We start from the raw sequence: 25,459 nt of genomic DNA, 5'->3' as shown, positions 1-25,459 counted from the left end.
TTCTTTCTTTCTTTCGTGTCCCGGGCTCATACTCGCATATTCAATGCGGGTATGCGGCACACGTGATTCTATTAACGTTAATCGTGACGTAACTGAAGCGCATGTGATGTTATTGTTGTCATGACTTATCATTCATGCTAGTCATACCCTTTCATACCAATTTTGGTATATACCAAGTGAACGAGATGCGAGTTTTTTATAGGTTTTTTTTTTTTTCGCCGGAGGGTTTCTGTGGTGGGACCACGAGTGTTCTCGCCTAGGCATACACAGCTTCGCTGTAAGAAGATCACAGGTTAGGAAAAATGAAGAGAAAAAGCTGCTGATAAATTTGGGAGCCACATGTAAAAGGGCCCATTGCGAGGAAAACATGACTGGTTGTAGCGTAAAACTGAGACTGCTACATGACTAAACTGCAATAAACACTAAAGTTGCAGACTAGAAGCCCAAATCCCAGGTCGTCATGCAGGCTTCCGCAGTGACAAGGAAAAGAACGCTTGCACTAATCATTTTCTTTCTGAAATGCTACTATAAAACTTTTGTCGTTGTTTCACGTCTGATAATTTGCGATATTTAGTTTAGAAGTAATCCGACTCTATGAATCTCTTATTGACAAATACTGTTAGTTTAATATTCAACAATACCAATTAGTTCTTTTCCGAGTACGACTATAGGAAGAGTAAACCTGTATAATTCGGTTCGTATTCGAAACTTGGAGTCCTAATTGGACTCCCACTCCTAATTAAAACGTTGTGACTATTTATGCTTGGAAGGCGCGATATAAAGGCGCCAGGGTAGCCTAGCGGACATGAACAAGAACAACCCTGTTCAAGTATTTTTGCCTCAGTGGTTAATGAGCGAAGGAAACATGCAAACGCAAGGGACTAGGAGAATCCAGTCATGCCGAATAAACTAGCTGAGAAGAGGTGGAGAAGTTGGTGGAGCAAGCAATACCACATGAAGTTGAAGCGCTCTCTGCAGCGAAGTCTGATATTGATACATTTTACGCAGGTGTCGGAGTACAATATGGGAATAATATATGGGCTTTGAGTGACCAGGTCAGCTATGTATGTAGTTCAGAATGACTGGACTTGAGGGGCTGTCAATTTGTGCAACAGCGAAAAATTATTTGGCTTCGCCCTAACAAGAACTACAGTGAGCATTTACATACAGAACACAATGTGAATAATAAACGCGCCGGAAACCATTGAGAATGTCGTTAGATCTTATTATTAGAAAAGAATGGGTTAGGGTTAAGCGCAGTAAATAGAGGGAGCAAAGCAATCAGTTCAGCACGGCACAACTCCCTTAAGGCTTCGCTGATGCAATGCAAGAAAAGTACGAGCAGCTGACAAAAATAATAATAAAAAATAAACTTCAGAAAGGCTTGAGACCGGTCTAGTAGGTGCTCCATCTTCTTAAAAATGAATGTGCGATCAATAAACATGGTGAATAGCGCAGACGATGGGACAAGGCACGTAAATGTGAATGGCACGCAGCAATGTTTCTTTTGTGCAGCCATTTCCGCTTCATAGCTAGCTTAAAAGAGAGTTTCGAGTAAATGTGCAAAATATATTTTATATTACGAATCTAGCAATCCGGAAACTCGAATTGTCACAGTGACATTATTTTCACACAATAAATTATTTTGTTCAATAGGTGAAGATCATAAAACTCCGGGTGCACCGATACTGAAAATTGAAAAAAAAATGATCATAGCAAGTGAATCTTGCGATTATTCAAAAGTAATCTTGTATTCATGTTTGAGCTGTTATGCTTAGGCCATCTCGACAAGTCACCTTCCGCTGACTTCGTTATGCTAAACGTGCCTTCTCGTGTGACATGACTGAATTCGTGTGCCTGTGTAGGACAGCAACTACTCCAGAATTCAAGTTGACGGTTTCCTCCTTCTGGTCTAAGAAGCATAGCTACTGGAGAGAAAGCATAAAAAATGACGCAGGACGGCCTCAATTTCACATTTATGCCAGTAACAAGACCGATTGCGCTATTACTTATCGAACTATTACATGAACTTATCGCGTTTGCTAAAATAAAAATTAGCTCCGAAGTACTTTCGTCACGACATGCAAATAACCCAAGGAGATTCTTTATGATTGGTTATGAGTAATAAAGATTTGATATTGCGATTTTTGTTGCCCCAGTGATGAGAAGTCCCATTCTCCAGACGTTTACTCTAGGACAAAGCCTCCAGGCCGAGGGTTTCCTTTGTTCGGTAGCTGTTAATCAATTCTTCTCAATGTAATGTTTCGAAACGTATTTGTCACGAGTACAGTAGTCAGTGGGCGCCGACGTACAGAAATATGCCATAAAGGGACGGGCGAATCTACAAAAAAAAAGCCTGATCTAATGCCATCAAATGTACTCCATATGCTTTTCTTCGTTGCGCAAGGAGACCGTGACAGTGGAAACAAACGCCTTCTAACACGCCTGACAAACGCAGGCATAAGCGACATTTTCCAGGAATGACGCGGGGAGGCACACAACGTCGTTTGCTGGCTCGTCGAGCGTAGGCATTCGATCGACTATCTTCTCGTTCCTTCAGTTTCATCATTGCGTAAAAAGAACGGTACGCGGGAGTATGGCGATCTGTTTGTCACGATACAATTCCCTTAAGACTTCTCTGAAACATTGCAAGAAGAGTAGGACTACTTGATGAAAGAAATGAATTTTAATGTTGCAGGTGTTGGTGGAAGCAACTTCGTGAATTACGGTGAACATTTGCAGAGAAGCATGGGAGGCTCTCTAGGCTGCAACAGTTACGCAAGCGTTTTATCATTTTAATCACGGCCTCTGGCATCGCTTGCTATTCAGCAGAGGTGTCCATGAAAATGGAGCATGTAAGCCGGTAGAGGGAGTGTGATTGCGGAGAGGAAGAGACGCTTAAAACCAAATCAAAGTGGGTGTTGGGCTACGGAAACTCGGCGTGCCGGTCAACCCGAGCAATGGGCGTTACTCAAATTTTCATTTTTTTTTCAGGCAGACTCATTGCTGAGAACACGTATTATAGCTTTTCGTTGCAGTGGATTCATTGTGACTAACAGTATTTGTAAGAGAGATAAAATGGAGGCGCCTTTAGTGGATAATAAATGAATAGAAGAGGGCATCTACAAAAGCACATGCACGTCGACCGCAGCTTTTGTGCCTTTAGATTTTATGGCAGCATTTTCATTAAATTGATAAATAACGCTGTGATAATATTGTTGCCAAAGAGAATACATTTGCTTATAATTTCTTCGTTGTCTTGTCGTGGGCAACTATTGTCAACCATGGGCGTAACCATGGTTGACAATTGTTTTTCGAAAATGTCTCATATTAATACAACTTGAGAACCTTACTGGAGTTTGAACACGATTGTAGATGTTCCCCAGAGTGAAGAGTTAAAAGGTCTTATTAGGCTTAATCAAATAACTAAGTTTTTTTCTCAATGTGTATGGGAAGCTGTTTCACAAACAGTTTGAGAGATTTATCGTGGTTAAGTGTCTTAGTAACATACTTCATCAGTTTAAGCTATATCAGAGATCTGTAACATTGCACGCATAGCTTGTAAAAGAAAATGCACCTAATTTAAACAAGGTGCCCTTGTGACCTCCAGAGGGGATTGTTTGGATAGTGTAATTGTTTAAAGTCCTTTGTATACCCCTGTATACAAGTGCGGTGCCGGCAGGCCCACTTCTGTTCATATTACTATATGACTGCGATCTTTTTCTGTTGCCATAGCAAACTTGTACTGCATAATACGATCGTACCCGGCAGCTTTTGTGTAGTATTTTTTTTCCTTTTAGGAGAATGGTGTTGCCTGTTTAGTTAAATCTGTGTGCACTGCATTTATATGCTTAAACGTAAATGTAAAATATTGATGAGGTTATCTTTACATTCAACTGACTTGACGGTATTACGAAGTGCAGGAAGGCTTTAAAAACAGAAATCCCAGTAATGTGCCACCATCATTGTCATTCGTTTTTATTCTTCATGATGTAAAGCAAAAAAGGGTTGTTTTGGCAAACCACCTCTCTTTCAATTCTTGGTGCCCGCAGTAACAAGCATTCGCAGATTACTGGTTAATGCGGTTAACTTTTTTTGTACTTTCAACTTGCTAATGTGCTAAGTTGCTAAGTTGATGTCTTGATTTTAAAACGCTATTGCAACATCAGGAATATTAAAGGTAGTGATAATTCACCCGTTAACTAGGTACCACGTGTGTCACATCCTTCTCTGAAGCTGATATTCTTTTTTTTTTTCTTTTTTCTGCCCTACTGCTACGTGAAAGCTCACGTTACTACTTAGTAGCCTGATGTCTAATTATTTCACACAACTCGGCATTCCTTAATGTGCATGAGTCTTGCTGAATGGTCTGGATATCGATTGTTTAAAGTCGGTACGTGAAGGCACACTTCTGTTTATAAGAATACTATTTGAGCGCGATCTTTTTCTGCTATCATTGCACAGTACTTCTCAGTACGATTGTACGTTGTTGCGCAATGGCCATGCAATTTTTCCGCTGCCTAAGTGTTGTCGCCGCAGCCAACAATTAAAACGAAATTGTTTTGTGAGGAGCCTAAAGCATTACAACAAAATTAACTAGGTGCTCTAATTAAAAGCTAAATTTGTGTATATGTCATCCTTCTTTAGTTCGACAGCATCGATATTTCTTTAGGAACATACATCGAGAAAAGCTATAAAAATGCGCTGAAATTCGGAAAGTAGTTGAGTTTCTTCATTCTTGTAGAACCCTAGAATACCTTTGTGTCAACTTATGCTTTTACTGGGAGCGCCTATACTTTTCGATGCCCAATGCATATTCCTGTAAGATGTACTAAATAGCTTAAATTAAACTGTTCGGGCCCCCGAATGCTAGTGTTTATAATTCAGACCATCTACATACCAATTTGTGCTTCCCTTTTTTCCGCTTTTCTAGAGTCATGTTTGTGGAATACTCGTAGTGCTATATGGCATTCGATGGTCATATAGTTTACTTAATTTCCGGATTGCAAGTCGGGGAACGAAAAAAAAATAAGTAAAGGATGACAAAAAGCACTTTTTTATTATTGTACTTAATGTAGCAATAAAAATTACAGGATGTTTCTGTGCATACCTGCTTACAACATTTAGAAATCATGTCTGAATTGTGTTCATCGGCCAAGCTCTTTCGGATAATTACAGGCATGCTGCCTTCTGGGGAGAATAAATTAACATCGGAGAATAAAACAAGAAATCGAAGCTTCGAGTAATTTGTAATCCAGTAATAAGTTAACATGTAAGTTTCAGTGTTTACAAGTTTACATTTTGACCACATAATTTTAATCTGGATTGCAGCTTGAAGCGGTAACGCAAAAGATGACATGTACTCGTTCTGATGCACTGCAATCTGCGCGCTACTGCTGTCTACCGCGAATAGATATCTCTGTCTTCAAAGCGTCGTAGCTATAGCTACGACGATTGTTACAGGTTGTTACGATTGCGATGCCTAACCCGTTGCTCAAAATGACTTCAACTGATTTCACAGCATAATGTACAGTGACAGTACTTAGACGCACGACGAAAGAGAACGGATGATATCCCGTCGAAGATAATGTGTAACCTGGGTTCTTGATATGCAAGTTCCTGTATATCGAGTGATCCAGGCATGAAAGTTTGAAAAAAATCAGGATTAGGGATATACTTAGTTGACATGTAAACAAAATTGTTAACTGTATAATTTCATACATCAACTAATCACTGTCCCCATCGATGACGTTGCATGTTTTGCTTTAAAGTATCATTCTCTTCCGTACTTTTTGTGATGCGATACAGTGCATTGCAATTTATGTAGCCAAGTGCTCTGCAGATCGATTGCATTTTTTGCATGTTAGAAAAAGAAGGGGGCCAATTTCTTACGACCTATACCTGCTGGTAATATCTTTAGTGTTTCTCAAGGCACTGTTCTTGGCGTGCTTGCCCACAGTTATTCACTGTACAGTTCCCTCCGATGAAGAGATGCAACTTTCACGAGCTTCACATGGTATTCCGAAAATAATTGCGGTGGGCAACTCAAACATCTATGCATGTTTGACTGGCCTATGCTATATGGCAACTTCTTGGTCACCAGCTGTATTGAGTCCGCTCCTTGCGGACTCAATGCACAAAACTTTATTCGCCGAACTTGTAAGACCGACTTTATAACGCACGTACGAGTATTTCAATATTTCGAGAGCCAGAAAAAAGAAACGACCATTTTAGTACAATTAGCATTCGTTGGGAACTTTTCGCACATTTCGGTATGTCCCTAGGTATGTAACCACTTTCAGCGCCAACTTGGGCCGCTCGGTATGTAAACGTCCAGAATCCTCCAGAATGACCACCTACCACTGGGTATAAGTGCCCGGATAACGAAGCAGAACGAGTTGCAAGAAGTCAAGTCAGCAACGGATATTTTAAGAAGCCAGCTACAGTGAAGTGAAAAAGTCGGCGTCAAAAACAGCTGGGCGTAGAAAAAGAAGTGAAGTAAACAGAACGGGACCAGAGCGTGCATTGAGCGAGGAGCATTGAACAATAGGGAAGTAAAGAAAATGTCGGTAAGTTTCGAAAATTGAAGAATTCGGCTACACAAAAGTGAGACATTTGGCAATACGGTGCGTCACTACATTGCTTCAATGCTAATAGCATTGACGCCTACATTCATCGTGAAATAGGTTTTGCTGGAATGTACCTACGCCTAGGAAGCAAACGTTTAACAGGTTATTGGAGGGCAAATATTAGCTAACTGCAAGCTTAGCTGTGGACCACTGACCATCATCGCGAACACTTGCTCAACCATGGAAACGTTTTTTTCGTCATTTCAAGAAAATAGCCCGGAGATGTACATGCAGAGTTCATAACGATTGGAGAAAGGCAGGTGAAAATGTTACCTCTGGCAAGGCGGAGCGCATTTATAATTTCAGTGAGCTTACACGTATTTCAATGCATTTCACTCTATTTACTCGTAGTCTATATACCGCTTCAATTTCTGAGCAAGAAATATATACGTTCACTCTAATCAGCTATGATTACCGTGCTTGGGCAAATTACTTTTTATGCTAGTTATATCAGGCGGAGAATAGTAGCGAACATACCTTCGTTAAAACACAGCTTTTTCCCTTGAACTATAAAACATCGAACTGCTTTGCCTGGAATTGTTCGTTCATTGCCACTGACCGATTTTTTTTTGTCTGCACATGATATGCGTTCTTTTCTCCACACCTGCAATTGCCCCAGCTGAGGTGAAGTTTGTAAAAGTAAGTGAAATGAATAAATATGAACGAAATGCAACCAATAATAGGCTTTTGCGATGTAGCACAATCGCATGTCAGTGTCCTGTGAACCAGTTTTTTCGACCAGATTTTGGAATGAATTTCTACTGACAGTAATTTAAGCACCACACTTCCAAAGTTCGACCAAATATATTACAAATAGCATGGAACCCACTTCAAATTTCAGCTCGAAGTCACGTTTCTCTCTCGCGGGACACAGGGAAAGCCTACACATGACGTTTGTACAGCGCTTTCCAGCAATACAATAGGTAATTTATTGCGTAATGAGTAATAACCTACACACTAAAAATTATGCCTGGTTACAAAGCGTAACATTCCCCTAGCTTCCACCAAATAATAAGTCCGTGCCACACTCAGTGTTCTTAGGACGTATAGGCAAATGTTAAATGAAACACACTTATCGTTATAAGTGTGTTTGGAGTGCTTGCATAAATAATTTACTGCAAACGTTATCAACCCACGCATGCTAAAATTTGCGCTTCACCCGTAACATCCGTCCTATGTTTATAAAATGTAATGCTGTAGCCACTGTCTGTTCCCTAAAGGAAACATTTTATGCGCTTCCTATGTGATGCCTGAAAAGTGGGAGAAAACGAGAATTTATCTGCCAAGCCCGTATGTAACCCTCGAACTCTCAGCTTCAATGCCACATCGCCCTTAACATGGCCACAATTTTTGCCAGATGTGAAGTCGGTGACAGATTCATTTCAACCAGAACACTGGAAAGCGTTGACTTTAACCGCTAAATAACGCTATGGAACGCCTGTACAACGAGTTTTCTTAAAATGCTATTTTTATTTACACAGTTTAAACTGCGATCCTGCATATACATCGCTCATAGTATCACCTCGTCCCAGTTATTATTCAATATTGGTGTCATGTTTAGATCTCATTGTAGACATCAGGAATAAAATATACGAGCTTCGTATAACACCTCCAAAAGGAAACAATATGGCTATTTAGTAATTATTTGCTAAGCCCTAATTGATACCCAAAACTTATCGCCCACATCACTCCCAACAAGTACCCCCTCCGCCATTCTCTTTAGATGTAAAGTCACTAACACTTTTGGTTCTCCCAGGACATGGGATGAACGTTCTGCGAATTTCATATAACACCTCTAAGCATGCCGAAAATGAGGTTATAGCTATTTTTGTTTATCCGCAAATTAACCAACACACTTCAACCTCTTCCCGAATAGAAGCCTTAAAATTGTTATAATTTATTACAAAATTTAAACTTGGTGCATACTATAGGTCTCCTAGGACATCAAGAAAAGTCCCATATAGCGTTTTCGAGCGCCTCTATAGTGACAAGAAGTTATCCTTTAAAAATTGCTTCGATATTGATTGCTTTTGGCATACACTTCGCAGTAGTATGATGATGACACCAGTGCTTAAACTCCTTGCGCGAGACAATCGTACATACAGAGAAGGTAAAATAATAAATGTAATTAAGGCCAATCCGCTCATTTAAGAATGTATCGCTGCAACGTTCTTCTGATAATGCACGTACAATATCATCATTTTCATTTCCTTACACAAATATTTTGTCTATTCTCAAAGCTTATGCTTTATTGCCACAAAACGAGCATCCATAACTGCACTTTTACTTATATTTCTTTTTTCCTCGTGCGAACGTGCCTTAACCGTTGTGGCAGACTTCATGTATAGCATTATCTCCTGGTTTCAGCACAAGCTTTTATACCTTTATTATATATTGTTTTCTTGAACGTTGAGACAAACAAAAAACTATAGCGACCTTATTCTCTGTATGATTCTTGCTCGACGCTAGGCGTTTCAGATGTGTTGTATGGTACGAAGGAAGAGTAATAGCGGCATTGTGCAGGTGTATCTATAGATAAACACGTTGGAGTAATCTATCTGCCAACTGTGACGCAATCAAAACTCCACACGACCAATTGTATTATCTACGCGAATCCCTGCCTACTGATATATTCACTGACATGGTTCACGCCTTGTTAAAGACTGTCAGGCCACAACGTATAGTTAACTTTCTGGGCGTTGGAATCGCCCCGCTGACGAACTAACGTCGTATAATTGGAATTTCTTGCACAATCCGCTACATTTTATTTGTAATGCAACTGTATACATGAATATGTGCTTGTCTATCGGTGTTGCGTGAACTCGAATTGCGTATCTTAATTAATTCCCCTTATGTCAGACCTGTACACCTGAGTGTCGGCACTGTTTTATGTTTCAATGTGCCACAAAATGCTATCATGTATTCACGGCGAAAAATATTAATAATCTTAGGAGTTTGTTTTCTCCAGCTGGATATATATATATATATATATATATATATATATATATATATATTAGAGGGTGACATTCACTTCCGAAGTTGCCGCTATAGATATTTATAGTTTCATTCCCGTTAGACTTTTTCATTTACCATACCAAAAAGTATTAAGAAGCACGCCAAACATTGTTAGACACACGTAGTCTTCAGAGTCAGCACAGCGAACTCAGCCATAACTAGAACACAGTTTCGCAATGCAAAACAATAAACTAGATACCCAGGTGCAGCACTGCTTCCCGCTTTACTTTTCGAAAGACAAAAATAATTATCAATCTCAACCAGTCAACTTCATTCCGAAAATAACAGCGTGGAATCACCATGTTAGCCACTGTTCGCAAGACTAAGTAAACGAAATAGAAGTCTACCAGTAATGACAGCTGAAGTGTGTATTCACTTAGCTGAGCATGCAAATTGCTTGCATTGCTCTCTCCTGAAGCATAAAGTATAAAACAAGTCTATATTGTCAATACGGTTGTTCTTTAGCACCTGGCGGAGTATATTTGCCTCAGTTCCTTTCGCGCACGTTGTAAGCCAAACTTTTTATCTTTATTATGTCATACCATCTGCCATGCGAGTATGCCACCATGAATAATTTCTTGAAATAGGCTTATGAAACGTATCGTAGGGAGTTCGGTCACGGTTTTTTTGTTTATCATGAACAAAGTGAGACGAAAAAAAGTGTAGGAATTAACCGTTGCCATGTAAGTGATTGAAAAAGAAGTAATTAATAAAGAATGTTGTACATGATCGACGAAGAAGTCCGTTTTGTGCAGTAATCGTATGAAGCGAGCCATATTTCTATTTGCTCTCTGTTTAGATAACATACACATAGACATATGGTTGGAAATTCGCAAACCTTCTCGCTTTTGAGCTTAAACAGCGTGAAAATATAGTTAAGTCTTCTCGGAATGATGCCTGTGATTTAAATTGACTTTCAGAAGGATTTGCCAGAAAAAAGCTTCATTAACCTTGCTAAGCCCAAACACAGTTCTGCATCAAGAAACATTAAAAGCTGTTTGCCTTTAATTCTTGCCATCGAGGATATACTTATACAAGAAAAGGAACTCATAATTCAGTAAAACTTACTCAGTGTGGTAATTAATTCAGTAGCAATCGGTTTGCTCAACTATTGACAACTGAAAATTTGCTCCAGTGTATCAAAAACCTGCAGGCCATGCGTTAAGTTCCTCGCCCTTAAATCAGAATTTTGAGGTATCAACTCACTAGCAAGAACTATACGTTGGGAATTATAATGACATGGTGTTGCTTCATAAGAACAGTAAATATTTAGCCTGTAACTGGATGATGGCATCAGCATATTTTGATGCACACAGGAAAGCGACGCCATAACAATGAAGGCTACAATCTGCATGGAAACATTTAGCTTAACCGGGACACTGTAAACAAATAAGGAATACATAGCTAACTATTCCTTCAAGTTAGCGTCCGAATATTAATTTATTTTCTTATTGTTCTATATTTTCTTCATGTCAAGGCAAGTATTAAGGTCCCGTGGCTATGACACTGCATGTGCTTCTGTTATTATTTGTTTCTCACCAAACCGAGCCTAAGGTAATCTTAAGCAAATTACACAAAATATGTGCTCAATCTTCTCGTTTGACTTTGTTATCATGGTTACGGGATAGTATTCCGCTTTAGGCATGAGACTTCAGACCTACGGTTTTCATGGTAATTCAATCTGCAATAAATTGTATTGTGCGCAACACAAAGTTTGAAAGAACTCATTTGGTTTGTCGCTTTAATTATTTTGTGTACGCATTGCCATCTTTTTCCGAATAACATGTTGTAGAATACAGGAAATGCCACATTCACCTGTTCGTCTATAGATAGTTAGGAGACTTTAATAAGAATATTTTGAAAAGATTAACAAGGAGAATGACCAAATGCATATTCGCGTGTAAACATCTGTCAAAGTAAGAATAAAAAAAAGTATTATTCTGTAAACATTTTCGAGCTGCATCACAAATACCGTATTTCCAAACATATCTAAAACATTTGATTGCACAAACTGCGACAGAAACCGTCATGGTATGATGTGCGAGCCACAATGTTTGTTTTGATTTCGCCGACGCAAGCTTGTGCAGCGGCGATATCGACCGGCTTCACTCCTTCCTTCTCTCTCGCCTTCATCTTGCTTTCTGGATGGTGCTTATTTTTTTTTCGCCGTCGCGATCGCTACTCTACGCCTAAACACGGTATTATCCCAAAACATCAGGAGAACAAATTCGTATTATCATCTATATGAGTTCCTATACACTTCCTAGATTAAACAGTCACGCGAACGCCGTTAGCACCGCGTAAATGCCTTAGAACACGCAGGCCAGCGCTCTAAGGGGAGGCAGCCTCGCTAAGCCTATTCCGTCGAGCGATTCGTTCCGTGGACGCTCGCGCCGCTCTCCAGGCGTTCAGCTAGCGGCTGACCATCTCTCGATCACTACTGTGACTTCGCGTGATCCAAAAGGTCCGCAGTCTGCATTTGCATGACCCCCGAGCATCAAAGGATCGAATCGCTTACCGCTCTGGAGAACGCCATCTTGGACGCCTTCCTCTGGGAAAACACGGAACGGCTCGTCGGAACCAAAAACAAAAGAGGTAGCTACCTCGATCGGCAAACACTCGCTTCAAATCTTGTCGTCAACATCGCCGAAGCAGGCGCACACGTTCGTACTTTGACACCGCCGGACTGCATTTGGGAGCACATATTTTTGCTTAACTGGACACGCGCGCGGACTTTGCTTTTTCTAACTACGCGTATACACCGCGTACAGAATAAAAAAAAAGGTGGCACAAATCCAACATGGCGGATTCCCAAACGACGTGCATCATTGTCCGCTTGAAGTATTGCACCAATCTACGCCAGTGGAGAGGCACGCTACAGGATGGAGGAGGGAGAGCAGGAAAGCCCATAAAACGCTTCCGCGGCTCGGGCACGTACTACGATTCAAAGAGAAAAGAAAGCGGAGAGGAGGAGAGTAGAAGGGAAAGCAGGCCTTGCGCTGTAAACGGTACAGAGGCTCTTTCTCAAAACTAGAAAGCGCGCTGTCACTAAGCGAAAATAATTACTGCAAGCGCGCGCGACTGACAAGCACAATTTGAAGGAAGCGCACAACTGATTATTCCTGTCGGCTCCGCTAGTGACCTTCTTCGTTTTCTCCTTCTTTCCCGAAGCGTGAATTAGGGCCTAAGAGCCTGGTTAGCGTCACACACCGTCCGAAAGCCTGCCTGCCTGGCATACATCTGGGACACCGAGGGCGAGAGACCGCTGTGAGGGGGAAACAAGGCGGCCCGCTTGTCAGTCAGGTGTTCTCGCTCTGCCATTGGCCGAGGAGCCAAGATGGCGGAAGCCATGCGAGCCTGCGAAGCGCTCTCGACCAATCGCGACGCGAGGGCCGGTGCCAGCCTGATGAGCCGTCTTCCATTGATACCGGGCGAAAGTGGACACCCTCCCCCCTCTATCGGCGATGATAACTGTAAGCTGAGTAAAGTTTTTCATCTAATGAATAGTTGTTCCAATCGGGAGCGCCATTTTTTTTATACATTCCTGAAAAGCCCCGAGGCGAAAAGAGTTCCTCGTCTGGGCCGACAAAGCGGGACGCACAACCTCTTTCCTTCCGCGGCGTGTGTGATGTTTGTCGTCCTCGCCGCAGGTGAAAGGATTGACGGTGACGGGTGAGTCGACGGTGTTTTCATTTTGGACCTAAGAGTGTGCACGCTAATGAGCTGCGGCGTGTGTACGCGCACTTAAAAGGAGGCGCCGTCAGATTCTTGGCTTCGGGCGACGTCGCCGCCGGCTTGGCTCGGCGGCTGGTCGGCACGGACCCCCTCCGGCATGGCGAGCGCGCGCTTCGTGGGCGGACTGCGTGTGGAGGTGGCACGGAGATTTTACACTAAGATATAGGCATCGTTTCGTGAAGAGTGCATAGATCTTCTTGACCAGAGTGTTTGTTTCCGTCCTTATTTGAATTCCGGTTCGGGAGTGACCACCTGGACGAGGCGTACCATAGAGTGACTTACGGGTTTGTTGTTCTTCTGAAGAAAGCGAAAGCTGCCATACTCCCACAGACATCTCGGTCGCGTCAGCGGTGCTAGATGTCGGGCGAGGGAAGAGTTATTAACCGAGAAGCAGGTGTTTTGAGATTAGATAAGCGAAATTGTGAAATGTTAGAGAAGGGTGTGGGTATTTGTTGACAGACTGCTTGCTGCACTGTGCCCTTGAAGCGTGCCGCGGGGAGGTGCTCGGTCCCTCTTATTGTACTCACTCATTGTGTTACCGTTAGATACTTGTTAACGCTGAAGTTCGTTTCAGTCGATAACTTGCGTGAAGATACAGCGTGACAATCCTTAGACCAAATGCTTGTAGGTGGTTGTCGGGGGATCTCCGTTGATGTCCTGTGGCAGTACCTCCGCAACTATTTCTGAAAATATAAAAAAGAAGAATCAAAACTTAACGCTCTAAGTAGATTAATTTTGATTATTAACAAGTCGAATGCTAAAATGTAGCGTGCGTTGTCCTACCTATATATGCGAAAACAAATTACAGGAACATCTTTCGTGTTTTCTTACAATTGTCTGCAACATGTTTATTCTTACAAACAACGCTTCGCATTTGGTTACTGATGATAAAATAATGTGTATCATTCCGAAATATTTGAGAATGAATTTTCAATGAACGGCGTTCTGACGTGCAATTAAAAAGATTGTGCCGCCAGTCCAATATTTTGTTTTCTTTATACCGGTGATCTTGTGTTCTCTGTATATATGATGACAACACAACAAGATAAAAAGCTCGGTGTTTGTTAGAGCTATTGTCTATTAAATTTATGATCAATATATGAAAAATCAAGGCTGCTTCGTCAGCTATATTGTCAAAATCAAACTATCCTCTCAAACATGTGACGTTCAATATCCTTGTACAGCACAATAAGCTGTTTATTCTCTTCAAGTCATGAATTGTTTCTATAATGGGTCTCGGAAGGCATTTTCCCGTTCTCTTGCTATATGCCTGCTCCAGCCTTTCTTTCCCGGGTGCTGTCGTTCTTGCCAACAGCTACCTGTAAACAAATAAAATTAATTTAGTCGTTTGCGAGGTTGCATTCAAAGCAAATTAAAGACGGAAATCAAATAAATGCGAAGAACATAAATTTGTCGAGTGCTCATCCTTGCGCCATTTATACATTTCCAGGGTCGTCTCCGATTGGAGCAACAAGTGTCTGCAGAGCACTAAAATTTTCGATCCTTGCTTTTGCGAACTTGACAAGTGTGTTCTGCGGACAATGTAATGAAACTCTAATCATAGCAAGATCACTTTAAACATTGATATGCTTGCTCTATACCGTGGCACGTACAATAAGTATATAACATTTCATGTTGTTTACTTACAGAATACGGCTCGGATTAATAAAAGCTTGTCTCTCTATTTGTTGGTTCAGTGTAGGCACTACTTACTTGCTGCAGCGCGTAAATTTGCGCTGCTGTTTTGCACATCGAATTGGTGGGCATTGAATTTTTGTGCCTAATATTGTATTATTATTGTCCTCAATTATTATCATGCTAATATTTTATTACATTCTTTTCATCGGTTATTTTCTGCAGTAATAGATTCTTGACACTATCTGTACAATGCACACGAATACAACCCCATGGAGCATGGACACGTTGAATCTTATTCTCTCTCACCCGCAGATAAGAACGCAAAACCACTTGCATTAAAGTATTCGTCAAATGTTCAAACCTGCCAACAATCTTGTTTTGTTTCGTTCGTCTTCACCGTCAAACATTTACCTATGTGCTTCAATGCTACAAAGATGTACTCCTGTGCTATAGAGAAGTGATGTGTACTATTAGGATATGAAAGTTTTCAGCTGAAATGTTCCAGCTACGTTAATGGAATGCTCAAGTTGTAGATTTTTTTATTGTGTTCTGCCCCGTCTTGTGGTGCAAGAAGCAACCATGGATCCCCGCCTACTAACTCCAGAGCACGCGCTTATGCAAGACAATTAGATCTCATTTTGCGAGACACTATGTGGCGCCTTAAGATTACAACGCGCTCCAAATATCCTGATTGGAAAATCAGAGAATCTCCAGAACAACAACACGAATGATAATACGAACACCACAAAACAAAAGAATAAAGTGGACCTGTTATCCACTCTTGATTATTAAAGAAAACCAGCCTACGTGCCCGAAATTGCGCTGTATTGTGAACAAAAAGAGGTCATCACTGACAGAGCTGGTTACGCAATGCGCTTTTGTAGCTGCCTGCAAAGTGGATGATAAATAATACTGTGCAAACATGCTGAAAGCATAATATAACCACAATAGATTCCTTTAGCTGTCTTCCACAATTCCAATTACAGTTTTCATGTGAATGCCTCAATATGTTTTGAAAACGGGCAACATTCATTAGGTGACATATATGGTTATCATGTGAAATAGCGATGCTTTCTCAGTAAAATTCGATTAGAGCACACCAAAAGTAACGTGTATAAAGAAATTAAGCAGTACGCTTCGCGCGTGGTGTTATAATGTGAAGCAAGGCAAAAGGCATAGTCTCTTCTTAGCATGCAGAGTGATGGCATCTGCGAACATTTTCTATAGGAAGCAATGCTGTCCAAATCTACCCTGCGAAGGGACACTCGATAATATCACAATCGCAGGCAGCTAGTTCAAGACAGAATTCTGTCGAATACGTCCTTACAGCGCCCTACATACGTGCGGGCGTCTCCACGCAACAGTCTGCAAGAGTGATTGTTCCCTTACCAGGTGCACAGTTTTTCATAGTTAAAAAACCTGAATGACAGTGAATGCTGATATTAAACAGATTGCTACGAACATCAAAAGTGATGCCCCTTTTTATCTCAAATAGTGGGTGCGGAAAGATGCCTGAAGCAATATAGATCGCTCTATATTTATGCCCATCACCGTTTCTTTTGTGAATGGGGAATTTTCCACACGGATACTTCAACCTTCTGTGGTATTCTGGAGCTTTCACTGTGCTCTATTAAAAAATAAGACTGTTCGTTGCATCTTGACAGACGAAACAACTAAAGGCTCAGCCGTATTGTGCACGTTGACCTTCGGATCAAGTGTACGCTATCTATTTTTTAATTGTGAAACTATGAATCAATAATGAGCGGATGTTTACATTCGTGGGTATTGTCTATCATTAGGCGCTAGCTATTTGTCGTTTGTTTGTTAAAAGCATTCTCATTGTAGCGACCTAATTGCGAAGGTGCCCAGAACGAGATAGCAGACACTCGAATGCGCAAGGAAGAATAACAATATATATATTACGAAAGCTTACAGACGAATGGCCCAATACGCAGCACTGAAAGACAAGACAAACACAGAGCTAACGAGCGCGTTTACTCAGGCCTACTTTGCTTTTGTCCAGTCGACTCAGTTGTTAAATTTAATTTGTTATTAAGTACTCCATCCCACGCTCACACTATTGCTTAACAGATGATGCACAATACTGCTATAAAGAGACCTAGGTAGAAGAATTAGACTAAAATGACGACTGTCCTTGTGTTTGCCATCCCGTCTGTGCTTGGAGCTGTTTCTTATGATCAGGTGTAAGTTAGGCACGCATGCCGGAGAAGGGGTACATACTAAGAATACTATAAGCAAATTTGGCACCAGCGTCTGGGGGCGTGAGAAGGATCGGCAGTGCATGAAATTCGCTCAACTTCGTCGTTAGAGCTTCTAACAACCTTATGGTTTGTTATGTTAGCATTTTTAAAACAGTTATCTTTGTCCGGAAAAAAAACTGTATGGCCAGAATTATTCTCATTGAACGTCTCATTTCTACCGGTCAATGATTTTGAGGACATTACAAAGAAAATTATTCCTTTAGTATCTAAAGAAAATTAATCATGCATGGTGTTACTGTCACTTAACAAGCATCATTAGATTTAGGCACAATAATGCCAAACGTGCTGTTAAATGTTTAGCGCTGAAAATTACGTCGTGAAATGAATGTCAAATGTATTTAAGTACTCTTTATACAATTTCTGAGCCTATAGATAGTTAATACAGTTGAAACACAAGGAACAATAAATCAAACTACAACGTGTTTTGGCAGCGAATCCACCCCAAAAGAATGATGTACGACTATAACAGCACATGGATTTATTTTCGTGCATGCATGGGGATACCTTGACTGTCATGATTGAACGCTGGCGGCAGGAGATTTTTGACTGGTAATCTTAGTATTAATCTCTTTGGAAGCTGATCCATTGACAAAGAACTTGAATGGTGTTAATCGTCTATTTTGCGTTTGTGTGCCCACAAAAAAAAAAAGAGTGCAACCTTGAAGCGTGAGTGGCTAGGTTAACACCACATGGTCGGCAATTGTCAGATTGCGTGACGCTGCTGGCAATCGGTCCGGTTGTGTATCTATAAAGTGTATCACTGTGCGTTCACGAACAATACGTATACTCTTTGCGACATTAGCAAAATACGCCACCTGCATTGCACAGATGAGTTTAGAATTAACTCAACGCGATAACACTGTCCTCTTGACGTAATTATAGCAGTCTGATCCTGCAGATGCGCCTTGCACAGAAACTGAAGCTATGCACTGATTTCACACAAAACGCAAACATTAAATGCATGGTAGAAGTACGAACAAGAAGTTTAAGTCACAATGTAATGAATTCTGGAAGTTAATATCAATGTATTCACTTATTCACTTCTCAAATGTATTCGGCAGTTGTCTCGCTGGCCGCTCGTCTCTCGGAACTTTTGCGCTATGACTGTAGCCACGTTGGCCTCTACAGGTATTCACACGAGGCGTCTATTGTACTGCAGCGCAAGAAATACACATCACACACATACAAACAAAAATAAATTGACTACATTAGAACGGTTCTGGTACTTTTTTTTTCGTGTGGCACGTCTGTGTTTTGCACATTTAGGAAGCGTATTGCAACCAACTTGCTCCAGGTCTTCGGTTAACGTTTAAGTATTCTACGGCGACCTCTGTAACGATGAAAAATGTTTTCTTATAATGGCAACTGACGCATTCTGTACTCAGTGTCACTTTATGCAGTCTAATAAAAAAAAACGTTTAGAGCAGTAAGGAAGTGCTCCTATAATTATGAATACTAGGCTCTTTCTATGTCTTTACAACATAATTTTTGAACGTTCGTGAAAGTTTTTCAATCGAACGACGTATGAATACAGAGTAAACACAGTATCTGTGTATCAAATATAACACTACATAAGGCTTCTGTTGCTCTTGCAGTTTCTAAATAAAAAAAACTTAGAAAATCTTATTTCTGTACCCAAATAAACTCGATTCCATTCTCAAATACCTTAAACTCAGCAAATTCACATTGATCATTGTTGTAGAGGAAAGAGAGATAATTCAACACGCTCTGTGAGATCATGGCAAACGGAATGAACGAAAAAAATGCATCCCGCGAATACGTCTATGTAGGAAGCTAAGCTATATTTATATACCCCGATTTATGTCTAATAACTTTGCGTATTTCCAGAAGAATACAATGATACGAATCACGTTATTTACTAAAACATGGTACCTCCTAATAAAATAACGAATATACGCAATGTTAAACCCCGAATATGAGGAAATAGTCATCGAATAAATTGAATGCGAGTTTTCATAACATCGTATTTCAATATGAATTCTTCGGCTTCTGCTCGAAATCTTGTTTTCGCATACATTAGTTTTCATGCCAGTGATCTGCTGACGAAGTAACATCTGCTAGTGTCGTAGTAAAATTTCACTAACAACGCCCTACTGGCACGCTTTGACAGAAAATTTCCTAGAAGAGCATGTACCTCACAGGAAGTAGTCGTTAATTGGACAGCCCTACGATGGGTAGTTAGGTTCTATACTAGATACGAATGAATCTGACGCAATATCCTTTTTATTCCGTCAATACGACTAAAGTGATTTTGACCAAATAAGTAAACATCTCAACATTGAAGCACTCAAATGATAGAAGTGCAGAAATGAGGATTATAACATGGCCGTCTGCATTAAAACAAGGTAAGATGAAGTTGTATTTCGTCATGTGCCCGAGGAGAGGCCAAAGCTAAGAAACTGCTGCAAACGTTCTTGTGGGAAAGTTGATAATGTGAACACTTAATGAAAGGTACATTGCAAATGGACGCAAACGAAGATTCAGAGAAGATGCGCGAGATGACAGACCTAACAAAATATGGAAATCAAAATGTGCCTCATACTTGTTAGCTGTCATTTTTTGTGGTGCTGCGAACAATTATGTTACTCTGTATAATGCCGAGAAGAAAAATCGAGTGATTGGGTAGAGCAGAATAAGTCCAAAATATTCACTTCTTCTACAGCAAAGTGGTAAGCATGGTTCAAAGCAACAATGACGCTGTGCAGTGCGTCATGCAAATAAGCGAAGCAGAGCCTTGGCAAGTTGGTTTTTGACCAAAAATGGTGTTGCGCTGCATGGTGCATAGTACAGGGACACTTCATGTTTTTTTCAGGTGCTGTCTTGTTCATTACCATGCAATGGAAAGCCATTAGGTTTGTGTCATGCAAATGGTGAAGCTAACCAACTATTAGGATTACTAGAAGGCTGATTAATATAGGCGGCTCTTGTGCGTTTTCATATAGCTTGGAATTGCTTATACGATCGGAAGTGTCCTTCCATGCAAAAAAGTTATCGCGACACATAATTCGGATGATTTTACTGACCGAGAATAAGAGCTTGTCAACTGCCTGCATTGTTTATCGGCATATTTAACCTGGAAGAATGACGGTGGCAGTGATTCACTGACATCCTTACCATATTGACAGATCCACTGATTCTTTCTATGGCTCTGTATATAAACAGTGCGTACAATAAGTTGCGGCTTAAATAATAGAAATGGATTGCTATAGTGAGGCCGGTAACAACTCCAGTATTTCCCTCTTGCTGAAGACTGCTTACTTGAACCTAATACTAGGAATTTTGAACGAACATAGCTGTTCTTGAATATATTTCAAAATTTTAATTTTCAATATTGTTTTCCAGGTAGCAGTGGTAACTATGATATAACATGTTCTTTTCAAATAAATGTGGCAAAAGAGGCAACCAACCAACAGAGTGTTGACGGCAACTGATTTGCACTTACGCATTGTAAAATTACGAGAAGGTAAAGGTTATCAAAGAAAATGCACATGCACCACACAAGCCGCGTGAACCAAGCTGGCTCACAGAAATGTAAGGAAGCACAGGATGTTCCAATGGTGTTCTGAAACGTGACCCTCCTACAGAACGTATACTCGTGTGTTTACACATGATTACATAGCCAACCTATAGGCTAACTTTATGACAAAACGCAACAAGTGAAAAACTTCAAGGAAATATTGCTTTCACGAACCTCCAAAACAATGCACACCATCCTTAACTACGGGGCCTTACAAATACTTGCCGAGTACGTCAATGAGTACCTCAACATTAAAACTTATAGCACTTATAGCTCTCTGCTTTGATTGTTGCAATGTCCCTGGGATGAGTAGCTTGTCAAAAACCGACGAGGAGCAAGAATGAACTTTAAGTCATGTCCTAGACATCGCCCGTGTGTATTATGCTTAAAGCACTCGAGGAGATGACGTATGTCCTCGTCGTCATGACTTGCGAAGCTACCGTATTGGAGACGAGTCAGCCTTGAAGAGGTACAGAAAGTGTTTTTGCAGCGAAGCTGTTAATGCTATTAGAAGCGCTATAGAAAACGTTGTATGCCAGTTTTCACGGTTTTTGAAAGAGCTAGTTCACTTACAACAATTATATTTTGTTAAACTGTAGGGCTTGTTAAGCGCATTAAACAGGCAAATTTTTAAGTGCGTGTGTCATTTAGGAGCTAAATTATAATTGCTACATCCTCGTCCCTGGCCCGTTAAGGACGCTACATGAAATGCTTCAAAAGGTTATCCGCTTCCCTGGGAAGACTAAGAATGGAAGAAATTTTATAGTTCGTAGCAATGGGGCTCGATTTATGGGTGACGTGTTCCAAAAGTTTGAAGCGTGCACGTTAATTACGTGTTTTTAAAGTAACTGAGTACTCGCCTTCTCTAATATTTATGTGATGTATAAAGCATGTAGCTGTTTTCCCGAGTTTTTTCGAGCAACTATGTGAGGCAAGGTGTTTATATTTCGTTGAAGTAGAGAACATGTAGCCAGGGACAAGTGATAAATGTTTAATCTGTCTTGATTAACTACAGTCTTTGTAGAAATTTCATGTGTACCATAGTGTCATACTGCCGTATTCGCAATGTCTCCAGACTCCTAAAACAACTGCACAAGAAAGCAATTTCCAATTCTGCGAAAATAGACACTTAAGCGTAACGTTCAGTGAAATTTTCTTTTTTAAAATTAAATTGAACACTTGGAAATATTTATGATGCCTTGGTTGTTTACATATTTTCTTGTCTCAAGCCCGGTATTTAGTTGATTTCTTTAGTGTGGTCGGTGAAATAGACAATCCATCTTGCTTGTAATTACGGAAAAAAGTGGAATATAATGAATAATGCGTAGGCAAATTTCAAAGTGTGTGGGTTAATTACATATTTTGCAGTAAATTACGTATATCAGTTCATGAGAGTGGCTTGTTGGGCTAGTTGGTACATGGTTATACTTGGAATGCCAGCCACCTTCCTGTCACTTTGTCTATGTCTTCTTCTCGATTTTTTCTACTTCCAAGTTTGCTGGCATTCCAAGTATAACGTATATCAGTGCTCTGACGCGTTGCATGTCTATTTTGGACGTAGCGCAATATTTAGCCCGCTGCCCTGGCATGACTTTACGGGAAGCACGAGATCAAATCTCGCGAACAGCGGCGGAGCGGCATGGAATATCTCTGTGCTAAGTTAAAAGTGGTTGAATCAAATACAGCCTTTGTAAAAAATTGTTAAGAAAGTGTTAGAGAGTGTAAAATGGCAGCTATCAGCTATGATTCCCAATGCACCAAGATACGTATTGGCTACACCATGTTTATATTTCTACAGCGAAGTTGTTAGTAAGACTGAAGCGCTCGAAAATGTAATATGCGTATTTTCCGGGTGTCACGGGAAAACTAAACGATGCATTGAGTGTAAATACGAGGTGGGAAAGGAAAGAACGCTAGGGGTGATGTGTGGGCAAATCTTCAAGTATGTTGGTTAATTATGGGTTAAATGAAAATTGACAACTCATATTTGCATTTGTTTACAGGTGTTATATCAAACACGTAGAAAATTCTGTTTGGGTCCTGTGAAAATTAATTACGTCAGCAAGTTTATATTTCGAGAGGATAAGGGGCGTGCTATGCGAGATGTGCGCCGAAAGATTGAAGTGTGTATAGGCTAAATAAAGGTTTTCCGAATAATGACAAAATATTTGTATTCCTTTTGTATGTATGGGAAGAGGGGACGTGGGAGGTTCTTGGTGATCTACGATCAAAGTTTAAACTGTGTAGGGTAATTACAGCCTTTTTGGAAAGTTACACACACAAATGTTCAACACCGTTTTACAGATGTATACGCTTTATTTATAAGTCACCTGAAGAATCGAATGCGGCACCGAGCTCACATTTGGCAGAAACAGTTGGCGTGTTAAAAGCGATGTACGACCAAGTTTGCGGATTATTGACTAGATTTGCAGATAATTACTCAGCACTCATTTTTCTCCTATCTTCAAGCTTTGTACGACGCATGCCGGTTTTTGTGTACTCAGCGAATTAAACGTGGCATGAAGTTTACAGATTGTGGAAACGGGGATGGAGGGGGGAGTGTTATGAATAATGTCTGATGAAAGTTTACAGACTGCAGTAAAACAGCCCTCACAGTAAATTACTTATACTAGTAATTTGTACGTAGAATACTTATCTGTAGAAAGTTTGCCCACTATCCTGGCACCGAGTTGAAATTTGATAAAAGAAAGGGATACATTATGGCCGATGTGCACGCAAATTTGCGTGTATTTAGGCGGATTGCGGCCTTTGCGGTATATTACTTATGCAAGTACTAAAAAGTGATTCAGCCGTTATCCACAATGTTTCAAGTTCTCTTGGGGATCTATGCATGACGCCGAATTCACATTTGGTGAAGATTCTAATCATATTACCGGTAAGATGTGGCGAAAGTATAAACTTTCTAGCTTTGCAGATAATTATAGAATACTCATTTTCTGCCTTTCTGTTTGTAAGCGTATACAAAGCACGCGGAATATTTTCCCAGTGTCCTAGGTGAATTAAATTTGCCAGCTAGTTTATATTTGGTGAAAGGGTAAATTGTATAGGTGATGATCATGTAAATACTAAATTGGCTAAATTAATTACGACGTTTGAGGTAAAATATTTATTTAGGGGCTCGAAAACATAATCAACAGCTTATGTAATAGCGCGAAAAAAATAACAAGGAAGGGACGACGATAGACAGAGTGATAACAGCGCTCTTTTCACTCTGTCTCTATCGTCGACCCTTCCTTGTTATTTTTTCGCGCTGTTACATAAGTTGCAACGAACCAACTAGCCCAGCAAGCAACGATTCTGTAATCTACAGATTATCCACAATACTTCACTGTTTCTATGGACAGTTAGAGGGGTACCAAATTTAAACTTCTAGGAAATCGAGGATATAATAAGGGTCATGTGTTGTTAAAGTCTAAAATATATGGGCTAACAACGGCGTCTACGGTAAATAATTTACAAGCGCCCCAAAGCTTTATACGAGCATTTTGTGAACTGTGTAGAACGTTTTCCCGCTGTCCTGGGAGAACTATAAGCGTGGTGCCGAGTGAATATTTGACGGCATTATGCGCCATCTCATGGTTTATATTGCTGCGAAGTGTTAAGTGTGTGGTTTATTAAGGCTTTCTTGGTAAATTACTTAATGAACCGCTCGAAAGCGTTACAGTAGCGCCATATGCGCTTGTTTTCGCGGTGTCCTGGGAGAAAGAAACGTTACCCCGCGTTCAAATTTGCAAGAAAGGGGGGGGGGGGCGCATTTTTGTGGTGAAATGTGGGCCGTGAAATGCGGGGTTCATTTAAGGCATTAGAAAATTAAAAGGGCTGCTGGAAAGAAACGATTTTCCTCTAAAACCGCGCTGCAGGCGGCGCTCTGCACAGCCCAGGTTTGGAGCCTTGCCTAAGCAAACCGGTGGCAAGAAATGACGGTATCCGATCATGCTGTGCCGAGCGAGATGAACGTGAAAGCATGGGATAGCTGGAAACCGTGTTTACGAACAAAATGTTTTCAACAAGTTCAGTTCAACAATTCAACAAATTGAGCGCAACCCAGGAACTCTGGGTGCAATGTAGTAACCCTGGGGCTTCGTAATAGACTACGCGGACAGCGCTGAATCTCACACTCATCTATTAAGTTTGTCGTTCTGCAAACAGTCCCAATCTTTCCATAGATAATTTGTATAGCCATAGGAAAATTGCGCACCAGCGAAGTCGACACACAAATATTGAAATATCTTGTAGCCATTCTGGGATTATCAATGCGACGATCCTTACCAGTTCTTAGGACGTCTGGTAAGGTTACGAAATAATTTTCCCCAAGGAAGTACACACATTAAGCGCAAGAAGTGCTGATGAACTTTAAGTACCAGTGAAAAAATCATGTTGGATGGGAAATCAAACAAATATTTAGCACACTTCCCAGTGAAGCAGCTCAATTTTAAATCGCATACACATCGGTGACTCAGACACTATAAGCTTATAAGCCACTAGAAGCACTATAAGACACGAGCCAATAAACTTGCATTGAAAAACATTCCAGGCCTGTTTTTTATATATATAAAAGCTTCACATTCTCGATTTTGCAACACCAAATCTTTCATTTCACT

The 25,459-nt window shown here is 40.6% G+C and overlaps 1 long non-coding RNA gene across 1 annotated transcript in view; it reads left to right on the top strand.

Moving 5' to 3' along the window:
- LOC125946255 (uncharacterized) overlaps positions 1 to 25,459 on the top strand; it is a 171,330-nt gene that overhangs the window by 123,993 nt on the left and 21,878 nt on the right. The gene's annotated exons all lie outside the window — the stretch shown is intronic.

This window comes from Dermacentor silvarum, chromosome 6, assembly GCF_013339745.2.
Source record: "Dermacentor silvarum isolate Dsil-2018 chromosome 6, BIME_Dsil_1.4, whole genome shotgun sequence".
NCBI lineage: Eukaryota > Metazoa > Arthropoda > Arachnida > Ixodida > Ixodidae > Dermacentor > Dermacentor silvarum.
The sequence above is the reverse complement of the archived record's forward strand: the minus strand, read 5'-3'. Positions and strand labels throughout refer to the sequence as shown.